This window comes from Dasypus novemcinctus, chromosome 1 (assembly GCF_030445035.2).
Source record: "Dasypus novemcinctus isolate mDasNov1 chromosome 1, mDasNov1.1.hap2, whole genome shotgun sequence".
Taxonomy (NCBI): domain Eukaryota; kingdom Metazoa; phylum Chordata; class Mammalia; order Cingulata; family Dasypodidae; genus Dasypus; species Dasypus novemcinctus.
In genome coordinates this window covers 80,144,960-80,164,522 of record NC_080673.1, presented here as the reverse complement: position 1 = coordinate 80,164,522, position 19,563 = coordinate 80,144,960, and the positions used below count along the sequence as shown (strand labels likewise).

Here is a 19,563-nt window from a genome sequence, read left to right as displayed (position 1 = left end):
CTTCTACACAATTAGATTAGCATCCACTTTGTTGTGCTCTTATATAGATGAAGTAATACAAGCACACACAAAGCTACAACAATTGATGAGTGCATATGGTGTTTTCTGTTTCACTGTCATCGTTACTGCTATTATTATGTAGAGGTTTCATTGCTGCTCTTTGTCAAAATGGTTACGTTCTTAGTTAAAAGAGCTATAGTAAAATAGTCACAGATGGATACATCTATAAAATGGCCAAGGCTGACTTCAAAGAATGCTAATATACAGTTTATTACTTATAAAGTAATATAAATTAAATTTATATGGATCCCCTGGCTCTTTTTGGTTTGAATTCTATCCCATCCTGAAAAGTAACAGTTTTCTACATTGAGTTACAGTCAAGATTATTCACCAGAGCCAGAACACTGTTGTCTCTAGAGTAGACAGGCTTGAATAAAAAATAGTTCTGTTACCAGCCCAAGCCTTTGAACCCAGTTTAAAATTTTTTATTTGCTGTAAATACAAAGCTATTACAAATTTCAGGACTCTACAGGGTCTCCACTAACCTTATTCCCCTCCCCAGATGAGCAAGAGAATTAAGCTCTAAACGTATAATTTATATATAATACCATGAGCACAAACTACTAGAAAAATCTTTTAAAGATTAATTCTTAAATATATTGTGCATAAAGGGTTTAAGGAAAAGAACATTTTTAAGATTTGAATTCATTTATCCAATCAATACTTATTTACTTTTTCCAAAGGATTCAGCTATATCCTGTGGAGGGAAAGTAAAAGGATCATGGATCCCAAAGATTAAAATGAAGCTTTGGAGAAAAATACTTTGCCTTTGACCATTAGACTCTAATAATTTTATTTCTTTTAGGTGTATGTGTTTAATTTCAAGTGTGAGCTTTAAGAAAAATGAATAAGTACATCTACTTCCTTTTCTGTCAGAATGCAAAACTTACTGAGCAACACTTAAATTTAGGGTTGGTTGAGCAAGTTTACCATTGTCCATTTCCTCTGCTACTACTAAGGGCACTCATTCAGGTTTGAGGGAGGAAAATCATATGCATAAATTTTTCCTCTTCCCAATTAAATTTTCATTCTTTTTTTTTTTTTTAAAGATTTATTTATTTATTTAATTCCCCCCCTCCCCTGGTTGTCTGTTCTTGGTGTCTATTTGCTGCATCTTGTTTCTTTGTCTGCTTCTGTTGTCGTCAGCGGCACGGGAAGTGTGGGCGGTGCCATTCCTGGGCAGGCTGCACTTTCTTTTCACGCTGGGCGGCTTTCCTCACGGGCGCACTCCTTGCGCGTGGGGCTCCCCCACGCGGGGGACACCCTTGCGTGGCACGGCACTCCTTGCGCGAATCAGCACTGCGCATGGCCAGCTCCACACGGGTCAAGGAGGCCCGGGGTTTGAACCGCGGACCTCCCATATGGTAGACGGACGCCCTAACCACTGGGCCAAAGTCCGTTTCCTAAATTTTTATTCTTATACACACAGTTCTCTAATTCAAATGTTTGGTGGAGAATTAAAAAAACCTCATGCCTAAGAAGACTGAATTCGTCAATTCATACTGTACAGAGCAACTCAATTATCTATGCTAATCTTCTTTTCTTTAACAACTTCTCACAGTGCTATTTCAAAGATACATACATTCAGAGGAGCAAAACAAAATTAATTCATACAGCTCCTACTTGTTGAAGATCTATTTTCTTCAAGCCCTTCAAAGCCAAGCATCAGATATAATGGGAAAGCATCATACTATGGTCATAGTGAAAGTATTCTGGGGTCTTTATGAAGCCTATTTTCAGATCATTTGGGGAGAAATCATCCATTTTACTGTCACAATGAATTTCTCTTGCACCACATAACATGAGACCTAGGTATAAAATGATGTTTTAATGTTGCAAACTAGATCAAAGAAGCACCTTAACGATATTTGATCCCACATAAATATTAAGAGATGGCTTTGAAGACTCATACAATACATCCTACAATCTGAAGATTGCTAGTATTTTCCCAGTAAGATGGAACAAAGCAGAATTATTTTAATAGATTAAGCTAAACCCACAGATATGAATTTTTATATGCTAAGCAGCTATCAACCAAGGCTTGTAATTAATTACAAAATTACGATTAGCACTTAGGAGTTTACACTAATCTCACAGGGGGATAAAAAGCAATTTTAAGAGCAAAGCATTGGAAAAATAAAACAAAATGATAGAAAATAAACACACTTTATTTTCTATCATTTTGGAATTCAAAATTCCAAAGATGGTATTTTCTTGGTTAAGGAACAAAAACTATTTAAAGATAGGATCATATAAGATGATTTCCTTCATCAGAGACAATAAACATTACCCATTAACTGCGAAAATGTTTTTTTCTCTTTTTTAGTGTTTTAAATGACCGCTGATGTGCAAGGCACTATTCCCAGGACAGCAGACGACCCTACAGCCAACTAGTGAAGAAAGCAGGAAATAAGCATGCAGCATCTATTCTCCTTTCTCCAAATCTTGCTGCTTGTGACTAGGCAAGAGGCCCTATAAATTTCTTTCTTTGTTTTTTTGTTTTGTTTTTTCTTTTTAGGAGGGACGGGGGATTGGATTTGGGATCTCGTACATGCGAGCTACATCCACTCTGCCCTATATATTTTAAGAAGCCATTTTCTTTTCTTTGATAGTTAACCTAAAGGATTGTTTGGAAGTCAATTAAATTAATAATGTATTATATATTTATTATAATTAACATAAGAAATTCATTTTGAAATCCAAATTCTAGAATAAAACGGCTCATTTATATAGACCCATATAAAGAGGCAGTTGGTGTTCTCAACAATGCTCTAATCCAGTGGCTCTCAAAGTGTTGTTCCAGACAAGCAACATTTGCATCACCTGGGAACTTGTTAAAAATGCAAATTCTTAGGCCATACTCCATACCTACTGAATAACAAACTCTGAGGGTAGAGACCGGCTATCCATGATTTAATAAGTCTTCAACATGATGATGCACACTAAAGTTTGAGAACCACAGCTCTAATCTCATCTTTTAAGGTTTAAGTTGGTGTTTTATAAAGTAAGATGAGACTTTTGTACCATTAATTCAACCTTGCACACTTTTCACAGATAGTGTTTGCAAGTCGACTTAGAGATTGGTAAAATTCATGTCTTTGGCTTTAGAGAAGCTAATATTCTTTCCATTTCTCTTCTTCCCAACCAATCATTTCGCTGAGATTTTGGTTTTGATCTAGTTTTACTTTAGCATCTATTGGAACAATAAAGGAAGTCAGGGTGCATTTTCTTGGGATGAGATAGCAGTTCCAAGCTAGAATATGATTTCTTTAAAATCTTCACTCCATTACTTTGCAACGGTTTTGACAGTGTCAATAATTATGTTATTATAAATGCCAGCTGAAGAGTTTTAAAGAAATTGTAATATTGACGCCTACAAGCTGTTTCAGCTCAGAAATAGTGATGTGTCCTGCATAAAAGTTTGCATATTTTTAAACCTGTCACAATAGAATAATATATTGCTTTAATTTAGACATTGAAAATAGAAGAGCACTCTGCAAGTTTAAATGAATTTCACAAAAATTCTATAATCAGAACTCTCCACATAGAAGCATTTTAACAGAGAAAAACATCAAAAGAAACAAATTTTTTAAAGCTATATGAAGCATAAATTATTGAATCCTACATTACCATCTCTGCTCTTTATACTGTGAGTTCTAATTTATCAGTGATTGACTAAGGATAAGGGTTGGCTCTCTCAAATTTTTGTTGTTTTTAATGATTTCTAAAAGTATTTTACTTATGGAAGTTTCTTCCCTTAGTATTTGAAGGTGGGATTCTGATAAAATATTTCAAATTTTCTCAGGAATTCTCAGAGGTTGACAGAAGGGATTGAGCCTCTTCCATTTTTTTAGTCCCCTAGTATTTAAGCAAATAGTAGTATTAAAAATTACAAAGATGGTTATGCAAATAGTAGTAGATTCCAAAAGTTTAAATTTAATCTCATACATTTTTCACATTTAAAAATATTATATTAACTCAATTGGAATTGACTAAATTTAAGATGCTTCACAAATGTGAGGCTCTGGACCAAATGGCTTTCTCCGCCCTTATCATGGACACTGCCACAAGATTTCTGTTGTCTATAATGAGTTTATTTGAAAGTGGAATATCTCTCTGAAGGGAAAAAATTTTCCTGGAGTTAGTGCTGCTGGGTTAGTAAAAGATGACAGGAAGGGAAGATGAGAAGGGCAATGGATGACATTGCGGCCTCTTCCCTCCTTAGTACTTTTCCACAAGTGGTAAGAGAAGGAATGGAAGAAATTGAAAACAAGGTATCATTCTGCTGTTACTATTGAGTTAGACTTTGTTGTGTACTGACAGGAGCTTCTGGAATAGATTTAACCATCCAATAAGAAAAGATAGCATAACCAGTGGCAGGTGAAGGTGACAACACTCCCCTAAGCATCAGGGAATTTGATTGTGCCTCTGATCCCACTTCAAAACCCCAAAATAAGTCATAAAAATCCTAAATACTTTATTTTATAGGTTTGTGTGTCTGTGTGTTTTTGTACAAAGAAGAAGGAAAAAGACAGAAGATGTGAGTTTCAGTTCCAAATCTGCCTATATATATCAGAAAATTCAGGAATTTCTTATTGAATCTCTGAAATCTAGAAAAGTCTAACTCCCTTTATCAATACACCATAAGATCCTAGGATGCAAAGAATGTGCTTCTCTTTTCTTCTCTTTATTAATATTATTGTGGTCTACAGACATTTGTTTAAGTGTTTGATAATTTTTTTCCAATGACTAAATGGATGTATAAAAGCTTGGATGATATATCAGGCTGCTTGAGGGAAAGATTTTATAAAAGTAAATGTAGGTTCTTAAATTATAAACATAAGAATAAATATAGACTCCCAGGGAAGATGGCAGAATAGGGAGTTCAAGGACTCAGTCCTTTTATGAAAATAACCATTAAAGAGGCAGGAACTGTCTGAAACAACTATCTGGAAACTCTGGAGGACAGAAGAACACTGTACAGCATTCAGGGAAATGTGGGAGGAAGAAGCTGATAACTACAGTGAAGAACAGTGAATTGCTCTACCCAGATGGTGGCTACAAGCACTCATCCCCACTTTCATGGCAAGCTGCATTAAAGCCCAGCACCTAGCTAGCTCACTGGTGAAATAAAGATATAAAAATCCTCTTCCCAAAGAACAGGTGTCAGCATAGATGTTAGCTAATCACAGTAAATTTGGACCCCTGGAGGTCCAGCTCTGAGAACAGCCATTGTTTCAACCCTCCCCAGACAAGGATAAAGGCACTGGATATTTAAAGATGCAGTGCTTCCTCAGGGCCAGTTAGCTGCAGGGCTGCATATGCTGGGCAGGAAAGTTCATCTTTGGGGAACTGTAGGAGAAATTTTAGTGTCCTCTTCCCCTCCCCAGGGCACTTTGGAAATGGACTGTGCCCCTTTTGTGGTCCCTGGCCCTGGTTTGACTGGGAAGGACTGACTTGGGAAAGTCCTCTCTGGGGTGACTCTACACCCAGAATTTGCTCTTTGGGCAAAAGAAGCTTATAACATATAAAGGACTGTAAAAACTATAGAGGCAGACAGTCTGAGACAAATATCTGCCAGCTTCAAACACCTGGGAGAGGGATGTCTCCTGGGAAACATAGGACAACCAAACTTTTATAAACAGGGAAATTCTAAAACAACTAACAGGCAAAAGCCAAGGAAAAGGCAGAGTCCCAGAAAGACAGGTAAACCCTGCACATTGCATTTGCCTTGGGTAGACTTTACTAATAAGAGGGCTAAAACTCAAGGAAATCTCTGTCTTATCAACAGCTGGTTATAATACCAAGAAACAGACATCTCAGGGAATAAACCCCAGAGTTAACATTTTAAAATATTAAAATGTACAGTGTGCAAAAAAAGAGCATGAAAAACAAAGAGACAGGATATGATTGCACATCCAAAAGAAGAGGATAAAAATACAAAAAACACCAGCAAAGAAGATTAGAAATGTGGACATACTAAACAAGCCTTTTAAAAAATGATCTTAAAAATGTTCAAGGAGATGAAGGAAAGTACAGAGAAAGAACTAAAAGATATCAGGAAAATGATGATGGAGCATATGAGAGTCTAAGAAAAGAGATAGAAATTTTAAAAAGGAGCCAAATATGAGCTGGAGCAGAAAACCACAATAACTAAATAAAAAATGCTCAGGAGGGTTTCAAGAGCGGATTGGAGCTGGCAGAAGAAAGCATCAGACAGCTATGGGACACCATCAAGCACACCAATATGCATATTATAGGAGTCCCAAAAGAAGGAGATGAAAGAAAGGGGCAGAAGAAATAGTCAAAGAAATAATGACAGAGAACTTCCCAAACTTAGCAAAACATGTGAATATGTACATCCTAGTAGCTTGGAGAACATAAAACATGATCAACATGAAGAAAAATACATTCCATCATATATTGATCACACTATCAAATGCAAAGGATAAGGAGAGAGTTCGAAGAGCAGCAAGAGAAAAGCAACATGTAATGTACAAGGGAGTCCTAATTAGATTGAGTAACAATTTTCTCATCAGAAGCCATGAAGGCAAGAGGACAGTGGGTTGAAATATTTAAGAGCTGAAAGAAAATTGCCAGCCAAGAATTTTATATCCAGCAAGACTCTCTTTCAAAAATGAGGGAGAAATTGAGACATTCTCAGATAAACAAAAGTGAGGGATTTTATCACCACTAAAATCTGTCCTTTTCTTGAGATTGAAAGATTTAAGTGGTAACAAGTACAAAAAATGCTGGAGGGATTGATGGAAGGATAAGTATATGTACATGCTATTGAAGTTAAGCTGATATCAAACCAAATGTGATTATTATATATTTAGGGTGTTAAATATTAACCCCAAGGTAACCACAAGGAAAAAAGATGAAAAATATATCCAGTAGAAATGAGAAGACACTCAACATGCTAAAACACACATACACAAAATATAAAAGCAATAATAGTTGCTAAAAATAATAATTTTTTAAAATATTGAAATCATATCATGTATATTCTCTGACCACAGTGGAAAGAAGCTAACAATCAATAACAGAGGAAGAAATGGAAAATTCACAAACATGTGGAAATTAAACAACATAGTCTAAAATAATCAATGGGTTAAAGAGGAATTCAGAAGCAAGTTAGGAAATATCTTAAAGCAAAGGAAAATGAAAATACTATATACCAAAATTCATGGGTTACAGCAAAGGCAGTGCTGAGAGGGAAATTTATAGCTCTGAATGCTTATATTAAATAAGAAGAAACACTTGAAATGAGAGACCTAACCTCAAAACTGGAAGAAGTAGAAAAAGAAGAGTAAACTGAACCCAAAAGTGGGCAGAAGGAAGGAATTAACAAAGATTACAGCAGAGATAAATAATATAGAAAACAAAAACCAACAAAACCAAAAGTTGGTTCTTTGAAAAGATCAGTAAAGTTGACAAACCTTTAGCTAGACTGATAAAGGGAAAAAAAAGAGAGGATAAAAATAGCAAAAATCAGAAATAAAGAGATGGACATTACTACCAACCCCACTGAAAAAAAAAGGACTATAGAAGGATACTTATGATGCCAACATTACCCTCATACCAAAGCCAGATAAAGATACCACCACCACAAGAAAGGGGAAATACAGGCAAATATCTTATGAATATACATGCAAAAATTCTCAACAAAATACTAGCAAATGAATCCAACAGCATATGAAAAGAATTATAAACCAAGATCAAGTAGGATTTATCTCAGGTATGTAAGTTTGGTTCAACATAAGAAAATCAATTAATATACCACATTAACAGAATGAAGGAAAAAATATATGATCATCTCAATTAATACAGATAAGGCATTTGACAACATACAACACTCTTTTTTGATAAAAAACAGAACACTAGGAATAGAAGGAAATTTCCTCAACATGATAAAGGGCATGTATGAAAAACCTACAGCTAGTATCCTATTTCATGGTGAATGACAGAAAGCTTTCCCTCTAAGATCAGGAACAAGACAAGGATGCCCACTGTCACCATTGTTATTCAACATTGTACTGGAAATCCTTGCCAGAACAATTAGGCATGAAAAAGAAATAAAAGGCATCCAAGTTGGACAGGAAGAAGGAAAATTTTCTCTGCTTTAAGATGACATGATCCTATATAGAAAAATCCTGAAAAATCCACAACAAAACTCCTAGAGCTAATAAATGAATTCAGCAAAGTGGTGGCATACAAGATCAACCCCCCAAAATCAGGAGTGTTTCAATGTACAAGCATATGATCAGAAAAGAAAAAAAAATCCACTCACAATAACAACTAAAAGAATCAAAATACCTAGGAATAAATCTAAACAAGAATGCAAAGGACTTGTAGAAAACTATAAAACATTGTTAATAAGAAATTAAAGAAGATCTAAATAAATGGTAGACATTCTGTGTTTGTGGATTGAAAGATTAAATATCATTAATATATCAATTCTACTCAAAAGCAACTTATAGAGTCATTGTAATCCTAATCAAAATTCCAAAAACCTTCTCTGCAGAAATGAAAAAGCCAATCATCAAAATTTATTTATTTCTCTCCCCCTCCCCACCCCCCAGTTGTCTGCTCTCTGTGTTCATTTGTTGTGTGTTCTTCTGTGTCTGCTTGTATTCTTGTCAGGGGCACCAGGAATCTTGTTGCATCAGCTCTCCGTGTGTGCGGCACCACTCCTGGGCAGGCTGGACTTTCTTTTGCACATGGCAGCTCTCCTTACAGGGTGCACTCCTTGCACATGGGGTTCCCCTAAGTGGGGGAGACCCCTGCATGGCATGGCACACCTTGTGCACATCAGCACTGTGTGTGGGCCAGCTCATCACATGGGTCAGGAGGCCCTGGGTTTCCATGTGGTAGGTGGGTGCCAAGTCCTCTTGCCCCAATCACTAATTTATTGAAGGAGTAAGTGCCCCCAAATAGCTAAAGTCATCTTGAAAAAGATGATGGAAGTTGGAGGACTCATACTTCCTGATCTTAAAACGTCCAACAAAGCCACAATAATTAAAATAGTATGGTATTGACACAATGACAGACAGATAAACCAATGGCATAGAATTGAGAGCTCAACAAAGAAGACATAAAATGGGGGCAAGGGGTTGCCTTTGGGTGGGGTTTTGCAGGTTTGAGGGGGGCTGGGGATGGGCGGATGGGTAATATTGCCCAAAAATTGGGGGGGGGGAGGGGCAACATACGAACATAGGAGAGTATCAGGTGTTGGTTGAGAGTAAAATGCTGAGAAAACCGTATCAAAATATAATTAGGAGGGTTACCTGTTTAGGATGCTCAGAGGGGATGGTCTGATGCGGAACGGACTCCTGGGGAATGTCTGAATGCTCATTTTGCCAGAGTGGGTTGTACCATTGGGTAGAGACCCAAGTAGTGAGAGTGGGGATGGACCCACATCCTGGGGAGGACTAATGCCATCAAATAGAGGGAACTATATCTCTCGAGAGAAAGAGGGCTCCCAGGGCATTAGGGCAGTTGAGCAAGTTAGGCCCTGAACACTGTTGCAAGTGTCTCTGGATGTGGCTCCTCGGGAAATGGAGATTGGCTGTCACTGTGGGCCCCAAGGGGAGGGGAAAATGGATGTTGAATGGATGGAACCAAGGTAAATGTGGGGTAAGAGAGGAGTTTTGTGAGAGTACACAAGGATGGATATAAAACATGTAATATTACACCATAAACATATAGGGGACGACAGACTAATAATGTAAACCATAATGTAAAACATAGGAAAACTAAAAATTTAGAAAACTGTATATCCTAGAGTATGGACCACAATGTAAGCACAGATGTCATCTTGTTTGAAAGCTATTGTCTCAGAGTCTGTACATCAGTTTAAGTAAATATGATATGAATAAGTTATAAGAATATCACTGTGGAAGGGAAAAGGTCTTATGGTAGATGTGTGGGAGTACTGTATATTATATATATGAATTACTGTGATCTAGGACTCTTGTGAAGAGAAGCTCAATAATTAGGAAAAAAGAAAAGAAAAGGATAGGATGTAGAATTTTTCCAAATCAATACGTATTCTATATCTAACTTTTAAACCCATCGCTATATTCCATTTTACTAGTAAGGGATCCTGACATTATGTTGGGCTTCACTTTTCAGGAAGTTTTGGATCACAGAGTAGTTCAACAATGGCAGCGGAGGAATACTGGTATAGGATGTTATTGACAGGTGATATATGGTTGACAGGGAGCTATACAGGGCATATGTCCAGGGTGCATGGTAATGTTTGGATATACTCATAGTGGCAACAATTAAAAACTACAGCTGGGGGGGGGTACTGGGTTCCCGGCCGGGGGTGCTCTGTCGTGGTCCCTAGGGGAGCAGCGGCAGTCCCCGAGGTGCAACGGTAAGGACCAGGAAGGAATGAGGGTCCAACAGTGAGCCCCTGATACTAATGACTATGCTTGTGAGCCTATACGCCTGAAATAAGAGCAAGGCCTAGAGCAGCACTTTGCCTAGGAGTTTCCTCCTGACAGCCTTCATGTTACTCAAATGTGGCCAGTCTCGAAGCCAAACTCAGCATGTAAATGCAATGCCTTCCCCCCAGCGTGGGACATGACACCCGGGGATCACTACCAAGTACCAAATGGTGATGCAACTAGAAAATGACCTTGAATTAAAGGTTCAACGCAGACCGGCACAATATCCCTGTCTACATATAATAACAGGAGTTAAAAATGCTGTTTGACCTAAATTAAGGGGGAAATGGAAAGGACAGATGAGTTTATATGGCTATGAGTCTCTAAAAAAGAGTCTGGAGGATGTCAGAAGGATTGTCCTTATGCACACCTGAGCAGAGTCTCAGAGACAGATAAAGTAGATACAACCCCAGGTATTGGTTCTTTTGAGGGCTAAAGAGATCCACAGGTTCTAGGGTCATGGCAGATGGGGCTCACTGCCATGTCAGTTGACCCTTCTTTGGAGCTGGTGTTTCTGCGTGATGGAGCTGGACACAGATGGGATCTCTTTTCACAAGGCTTTCATGCTACTTTACTGGAATTGTAGTTGGTGCTGGGGTTTGATATATCTAGGGGATTTGAATCTCTGGACTGACAATATGATAGCCAGGCCCTGAGCCTCAATAGACTTCAACTCCTACACTCTGATTTATTGGACTTACCCCACTCAGCTAACATGGAGTTGAAGAATGTCAACCACCATACCGTGGAGCCTAGAGTGCCTACAACTGAAAGCAGGAGGATTGCATTCAGTATCCATGTGGAATCTAAGCCTCCTCTTGACATAGAGGTGCAATGGACACAACCAATCCAAGGTCCACAGAGAAAAGGTGGCACTGGTGTGGGAAAAGTGGCCATGGTGGCTGATGGGTACGGGGAATGGGAGGAAGAGATGAGATGTGGAGGCGTTTTCGGGACTTGGAGTTGTCCTGGGTGGTGCTTCAGGGACAATTAACGGACATTGTAAATCCTCCCAGGGCCCACTGGATGGAACGTGGGAGAGTGGGCTATGATGTGGACCATTGACCATGGGGTGCAGCGATGCCCAGAGATGTACTTACCAAATGCAATGGATGTGTCATGATGATGGGAGTGAGTGTTGCTGGGGGGGGGGGGGGAGTGGTGGGGTGGGGGTGGTGGGGTTGAATGGGACCTCATATTTTTTGAATGTAATATTTTTACAAAATGAATAAAATTTAAAAAAAGAAAAAATAATAATGGGGTATAGGGGTTAGGGGTTTTTCTATTTGGGGTAATGAATGTTTTTTGAAATAAATTGTGATGAATGTGCAACTCTGTGATTATAATGAGAGCCATTGATTGTACACTATTGATGGATTGTATGGTGTACGAATATATTGCAATAAAACTAAAAATACATTAAAATAAAAAAATTAAAAAGAATTGAGAGCTCAGAAATTAACCCTCACATTCATGGCCAATTGAATTTTTGGCATGGTGGCAAAGATCATTCATTTGGGAAAAAATACTCTTCAAAAAAGGATGCTAGGAAAACTGGATCTCCGTTTGTATAAAAAAAGAAAAGAAAAGAAAAGAAAAAAAATAGAAGGACCCTTACCTCACACCATATACAAATATTATGTTTTTTAAAGATTTATTTATTTATTTCTCTCCCCTTCCCCGCCCCCCACCCAGGTTGTCTGTTCTCTGTGTCTATTTGCTGCGTCTTCTTTGTCCACTTCTATTGTCATCAGCGGCACGGGAATCTGTGTTTCTTTTCATTGCATCATCTTGTTGTGTCAGCTCTCCATGTGTGTGAAGCCATTCCTGGGCAGGCTGCACTTTCTTTCGCGCTGGGTGGCTCTTCTTATGGGGTGCGCTCCTTGCACGTGGGGCTCCCCTACACAGGGGACACCCCTGCGTGGCAGGGCACTCACTGCACACATCAGCACTGAGCATGGGCCAGCTCCACATGGGTCAAGGAGGCCTGGGGTTTCAACAGCAGACCTCCCATGTGGTAGACGGATGCCCTAACCACTGGGCCAAATCTGCCACCCATATAAAAACATTATAACTCAAAATGGATTGAAGACCTTAATATAAAAACTAGAACTATAAAAATCCTTGAGGAAAACATAGAGAAGCATCTCCAGGACCTTGTGTTAGGCCAGGGATTCTTAACCTTTTTTGTTCCATGGATTCCTTTGCCAGTCAGGTGAAAATCACAGACCCCCCTACTAAGTCCACACTATACTGTGTATTATTTTAAAAATATAGCATACCCGCACCACGATGTCCCCACAAGAATAATGTTTTTATGAATTTCAATTCAAGGTCATGGACCCCTTTTAAGAACTATTGTTAGCAATAGTTTCTTAGTCTTTATACCCAAAATACAAAGAACAAAAGAAAAAATAGATAAATGGGGACACCATCAAAATTAAAAACTTTTGTTCCTCAAAGAACTTTATTGTGAAAGGAAAATGTCAACCTAGATAATGAAAGAAAATATTTGGAAACAAGTAAAGGATTAATATCCAGAATATATAAAGAAATCCTTTATCTTAACAAAAAGACAACCCAATTAAAAAGTAGGCAAATGACTTGAACAGATATCTCTCCAAAGAGGATGGCCAGAAAGCACATGAAAAGATGGTAACATCGTTAGCCATCAGGGAAATGCAAATCAAAATTACAATGAGATACCATTTCACACCCCTTAGAATGGCTACTATTAAAAACAACAAAAACGGAAAGTAACTGTTGGAGGGGAGGTAGAGAAATAGGAACAATCATTCATTGCTGGTGACAATGTAAAATGATGTAGCCACTATAGAAGACAGTTTGGCAGATTCCTCAGAAAGCATTTATAGAACTACCATATGACCTTGCAATCCCACTACTAGGTATATACTCAAAAGAATTGAAAATAAGTACTATAACAGATTTTTGTACATTTATGTTCATAGCGGCATTGTTCACAATTGCCAAAAGATGGGAGCAACCCAAGTGTCCATCAACAGATGAATGGAAAAATAAAATGTGATATATACATTTTAATTTAGTGTAATTTAATGTGATTAAATTTATTGGAATTTAATACAATAGCATATTATTCAGCCACAACAGGAAATGAAGACTCGATACATTCGACATGTGTAACCCTGGAAGATATCATGTTGAGTGAAATAAGCAAGACACCAAAGGACAAATACTTTATCTTCTCACTGATTTGAAACCATTAGAATAAGCAAACTCAAGAGTTTGAATCTAGAATATAGGCTACCAAGGAATGCAATGGGTATAGGGAATGGGAAGATAGGCTCAAAATGTACAGGGTTCCTATTTGGATTAATGGAAATATTCTGCCTCCCTGAATAATAGTTTCACTGGAGTTTCTAAGCTCACATCTTCACTGTGCATAGTCCATTGAAGGAGAGTCCATTTCCTTACCGGGGACAAAATGAGTTCTAGAACTATGTATTTCTGTCTGATTGGCCACACTGAATGACGGGTGCTTTTTTCTAAACCAACGGAACTACAAGAGGGATCATAATATGCATCCTTTCTAGAGATCTGATCGCTGGTCACCTGAGGAGTCTGCACAATGGTTAACATCCTCTGAGGCAAATGGGCTGAGGGTGGTTGTGGTGACTGGGGTTGTCGCAGGGATTTTCCAAAATAAATAGAGGTATGGCTTCACATAGAGGAGTGTGGAGCAAAATTACAAACGTCCCTTATAATTTATCATTAGTAGCCACCTTTCCTTCTTAAAACTTCATATATGTTACTAGAACCAAAATGAGATTTAACAAAAACATTAGATTGAAGCGCCTAAATCAAACTATAGTTTAGGAGCGCATAACCTTACACCTTTTATTCAAAAATGCCCCTTCAATTGCTGGCTTTCCACTTTCCTCAGAAAAGCTGGAACAAGTGGCCTTTCAGAAAGCTGGCGAATAGAGGAAACTCCCTGGTTGCCACTTCGTCCAGCGACAAGGCCTGGAGCTCGAAGGAGGGGACGGCGCATCCCGCAAGGTGTGGGGCAGAGCCCTGCAATTCCGGCGCCGCCTCGGGGGCTCGGACTTGCTTTACCGGAGGCGAGACCTGGGCGCGGCCTGCGCGGCCGCCACCAACCCACACCCGCACGGCCGTCGGAAGAGAGCGCGGGGTTTCCTCGCCGAGGCCGGGGGCACAGAACGCGCTGAGCTGCCGGGGCGGCGGCCGGCGGCTGGCGGCGCCTCCCGCTCCCGCCCCTCCCTCGAGCGAGCGCGCGCGGGACGGGAGCGGGAAGGCAGCGGCTCGCGTCCCGGGAGGCGGCGTGAGAACCGCGGCGGCGCGGCCGGGCGGGGTCCCCGGCGCTGGGGATTTCGCCGGAGCGAGCACAGAAGTCCCCCGCGCGTCCGCCCGCTCGCCCCGCAGCCTCTGCCTGCCCGGCTCTGCCCGCGCCGCCGGAGAGCGAGTCACCTACCAGCTCCGCCCGCGGGGACTCCGGGCGCGCACGGCGGAGGGCCTCCGCGCGCCGCTCCCGCGGGCCCTGGCTCCCGCGGGCCCTGGCTCCCGCGGCGCCCTGGCCATCGCATTCCCCGCGGGCGCCTCCCGGGCGGTAGGGCCTCCTCGGAGAGTCGCTGAGGTCGAACACCCGAGGGAGGAGGATGCCCGCGGAAGGCTGCAGCCCGAGGTAATTACGGATGAATGACGGGGACGGCCGGGCGACTTGAAATGCAGAGTCCGGGGATGACAAGAGCTACTCAGGACAAGTTTCACGCGGCTTGAAATGAAAGTGCCCTGAACTAACATTCGTTTTATTTAACTAGTCTTCCTTCTTCTATTTCAAAGAAGTTTATTTAAGCAATTAAAAAAAAATAGCCTCCTGGGTGATTCTGGATTTATAAATATCCTGAAAGTTTTGCATGCTCAAGTTATTTGGTTATGCATATTTATCAACCCATTTGCTTTTCCAGCTAGTCAGAAAATTGACATTTAAAATATTTTATAAGGCACATTACAAGTTCACCGTTGCATTCGGGCATCCTGCTATTTATCAGCTTAGTTAGCATCTGTCTTCCCGGAGTGGTACCAAAGCCAGTCCCTTGGCGACGGGTCTTGCATGTGACACTCTTGCCCTCTAGTGCCTCACCAGCTTGGTAGCAGTTTGATGGCTAATATTAATAAGGTGTTACATAACAAGAGGGTATTGGGCCAAGACTGGTGCTGCTGCCACTTGTGAAGCCAAAAAGCATAAGCTGATTGTAACAGATACTGCTGTTTCCAATTCTTTTCTATCTATTAAAACTTTCTCAAGCGTTTTTCAGCTCTTTGAACTTGAATTCCAGGTAAGTGCATCTATTTATTTACAGTAGGCACTAATGACACTCATAAATGCAGGGGCTTTCAATAAGAGATAACTTTGCTTTCAATTAAGATTAATCAATCTGAGAATTTCAGGGTTGAACAAGCGCCTAATTTTATTCTAGTAGAATAAATAGAGCATTTTGATTAAATTGTGAAACAAAGAAATATCTTATTCTTGGGTAATTTGAAAGCTTTTCTTCAAAGTGCTGAGGAAATTAAGCATTACAGCTGTTTAAGCTCTCCATTGACAACTTGTAATTACTCTCTAGTAGATTTTTAAAACAAACCTCATCTCCATTGCATTGATGAACTAGAATTTTGTAAGCAGCATCAGAGATTTAAACTATTTATCTATCAAGTAATGATCCTCAACTCTTTGTGTTTAATACAGTTCAATTTTATGTTTATTTAAGGTTATATAATTAACAAAATAAAGGTAACTGGAAAGAAATAGCTTAAGTATAGAATACAGAAACTTTAAGTTACAGAAAAACAGATGTATCTTCCATTTAATATATCCACTGTTTGTTTGGAAGTACTAAGTAACATTCTTTAAGGGATTTATTCTGATCATCTTACAACTAGTTCTTCTAATGTCTGGAAACTGTTTAAACTTCAAATTCATTTAAAATAGGAATTTTATTTATATTCTTTATACACATTTTTTTATATAGCAATATATGTAATCTGGAAAGGTTTTGAGAAAAACACCTCTAAACAATGTAGCCAGCTACATAATTAATAGTAGTTTAAAAAACAAGTTCTTAAATATCGAGATACCCATGAAACTGATGTCAAACCCACTCTTTCTTTACTCTTAGAAAATACCAATATTATCAACTATTGAACAATGCTATTCACAAGAGAACAGAATGCTGTGGAGGAGGAACTCTTGAAAATCTGATATTCAGCTGAAGGCAATTTTTCCTTTTTCTTCCAGCATAGCTCCCAATCAATGCTGTTATTTGAAAAGGAGATTTCAAAAATAATTTTGAAAGAGACTCTTTTAAAAAATGGTACTTAACATATCAAGAGGCTTGCTGTGATAGAAATGCTTCTTTTTTCCATCAGTTAATGCATTTTCTGTTGTCTCTGATATTTTTATTGTTTTCCTTTATGCTCTTGATGGTAAAAACAGAAGGCTGTTTCTTTGTGTAAGTAAATGTTGATTTTAAGCTGGTCATATAAGTTAATAATTTTCTTAGTCTTTAAAATGAAAGATTCTTGGGTTACTAAAATGTTTTAAATGAAATAAACTTGTTTTTTTCTGGAGAGATTTGTCATAGTTTAGTTTGGTTGGCTTATAGTGTAGCCTTCTTTTTAATAAATTTCCTTGAGCAAAGTATTGTTTCTGAATATAGCAAATTGAATGATTTTTGTGTAATTGAAATATTTGTTGAGAAAATTAGTAGAAGAATAACCAGGCATTTGAGGCTCTTTTTTTGAACCATATTATTCTGCTGAAGTTACCATGAACTAGAATCTAAATATTCAATTTCTTGTGATTTCAGAATTTAAAACCATAGACAGATTCTTTTAATTCAGGGAGTCTTATTATATTACTTCCTTGAAACCTGGTTGAGTTTCTGCTGGTCTTTGGTTATTATGACCACCTTTAAACTTAAGTATGCATTTGTTGAGGTACAAAATATCATCAAAGAAAACTATACTTGAGTATTTTGATTCATATGTGCTTTAAAAGCAGGGAAATAGAATTAAAGATAAAATACTGTTCTCAACTAACTGCCTTGGATTTCTAATTGCTTAACAGTTTGGACAAGGGAAAAGAGTGGAGGTTTCCTTTCCATGCTGTGGCTGTTGGAGATATATATTCACGCTGAAATGTATGCACTCTGACCTTGTCCTAGTCCTAGTAGGGGATGCTGCCAGGCCACAAAAGCAGTAGGCTGCATTGTAATATTAATCAGTCTGAACAACACTCAAAATTGTTTTAGGACAAATTTTTCTTAGAACAGACAAAAAATGGTTGTTTTTAATAAGCACTACATCCTTAGACTACTGAATATCACAATGAGTGATTTATCCTCCTCAAACTCCAAACATTATCATCAGTTCCATGCAAGTTACATAACTAGGGATAAAAACCTTAGTACAATTAATGTCTGCAATAAATCATTTCATAAAAACTCCTACAAATTACTGAGAGCTCGAACTCTTGATTACTTGTTGCCAAATGAGAATTTAAACATCAAGTATTAAAATTCTATCCTAATAAATAAAAAATATGTTTTTAAAAATCTAGCCTAAAACTTTTAAGCACATCAATGATGGGTATTCATTTTATTTTTAATCATTTTGTTTCATTACAAATGTTTGAAAAGACCATGAAATTAGAACTGGATTCCCCCTTGACATTCTGGGCCTGTTTCCTCACCTATGAAATGTGGCTCTCAGAAATCATCTCCTGTAAGACAGTTGTGCATTAAAAAAAATATACCATAGTGTAAAATTTAAATTGTTTATAAGAACTCTTGTCTAGATATTTAGTAGTAGAAATGTAGGCTGTTGGAGAATGTTTACTTTGTACCAGGTCCTGATATGATTACTTTATATATTAATTTTTTGCTCTTGTAATCTTCATAATAATTATTTGAGGTAGGGACTATAATTATTTCCATTTCATGAATGGGAAAAATTAAGTCACAATGAGGTTGCCTGCCTGTGTAAGATAAAAACAATCGCAAGTAGTGGAGGTGGGATTCAACTTGGGTCTGGCTTCAAAGTACGCCCTTAACCACTACATTACATCTCCTCTCTATAAGGGTTCAAATATTTGTTCTGGGTATGTCTCTGATAATGGAGGCAATCTAGGTACTGTTGCTACCACTTCCACCCCTACATATGAAATGGTCATTCATTCACTTAAGAGATATTTACTAAGCACCTACTTTTGTGCCAGGCATAAAATAGTGCCCAGTACGATTAAAGGTGGTGCCTTCCTATTGAAGTATATACAGTCCAGCCTAGGTGATTTCCTCTTTCCTTCTCCTACCCCAGTTGGGTTGAGGGTCACTTGTTCCAAATGGTGCCCAAGATAACAGAGGAAGAATTTATCTGACTTATTCATTGAATCCATATAATAGAGAGGAATAGAACCAGGATCTCAGATCTCTTCAGAATGCCTTCTCATATTTCTAAACTGCTCCTGTCTGCTGCTTTTTTTTTCTTCTTTTCTTTCTTTCCCATCATTCTGTGCAGATTGACTGCCTGTGCTTCTCTTGTCCATGCAACCTACACTAAAACTGATTTGTAACTTATGGTCCAGGCAACCAGTGAGAGATTGGGTTAACATATTCTTGTTTCCAAGACCGAAGAACAATGATGATAAGGTTATATTATATCCTCAGAGCTGCACTGGCAGTACTCATAATGACTCGCTATTAGGCATATGTAGATACATACATTCCAGCTCATTTTAAGACATTTTAGGCATACATTTTCCTTCTTCAGTCATAGAGGCAGAACAAGCAGAAAACAGCAGCGGGATAGTTTTCTTCTCTTGCCTAGCTGGATGGCATAACACTAAAGGAGGTAAACAAAACATATTCTTTCCTTCATAATTACTAAATACAAAGAAAGAAAGAACATTGCAAATAGAAATTCATTTTCCATTTACTGTATCAAAACTAATGCATCCAAGAACAGTTTTTCTCCAATCCGTCTTTAAAAT

At 38.5% G+C, this 19,563-nt stretch overlaps 1 protein-coding gene across 5 annotated transcripts in view; it reads left to right on the top strand.

Annotated features, from left to right (window-relative positions):
- Positions 1 to 14,799: 14,799 nt before the first annotated feature.
- Positions 14,800 to 19,563, top strand: part of LOC101439444 (N-deacetylase and N-sulfotransferase 3) — a 260,119-nt gene continuing 255,355 nt past the window's right edge. Inside the window, exon 1 of one of the 5 annotated variants that reach the window (XM_058293492.2) lies at positions 14,800 to 15,198. The gene's annotated coding sequence lies outside the window, so the exon portion shown is untranslated. Of the gene's footprint in view, positions 15,199 to 15,604; positions 15,854 to 16,693; positions 17,027 to 19,563 lie in introns of those variants that run through there. The other 4 variants (XM_058293481.1, XM_058293511.1, XM_058293501.1 and 1 more) reach the window with 4 other exon arrangements.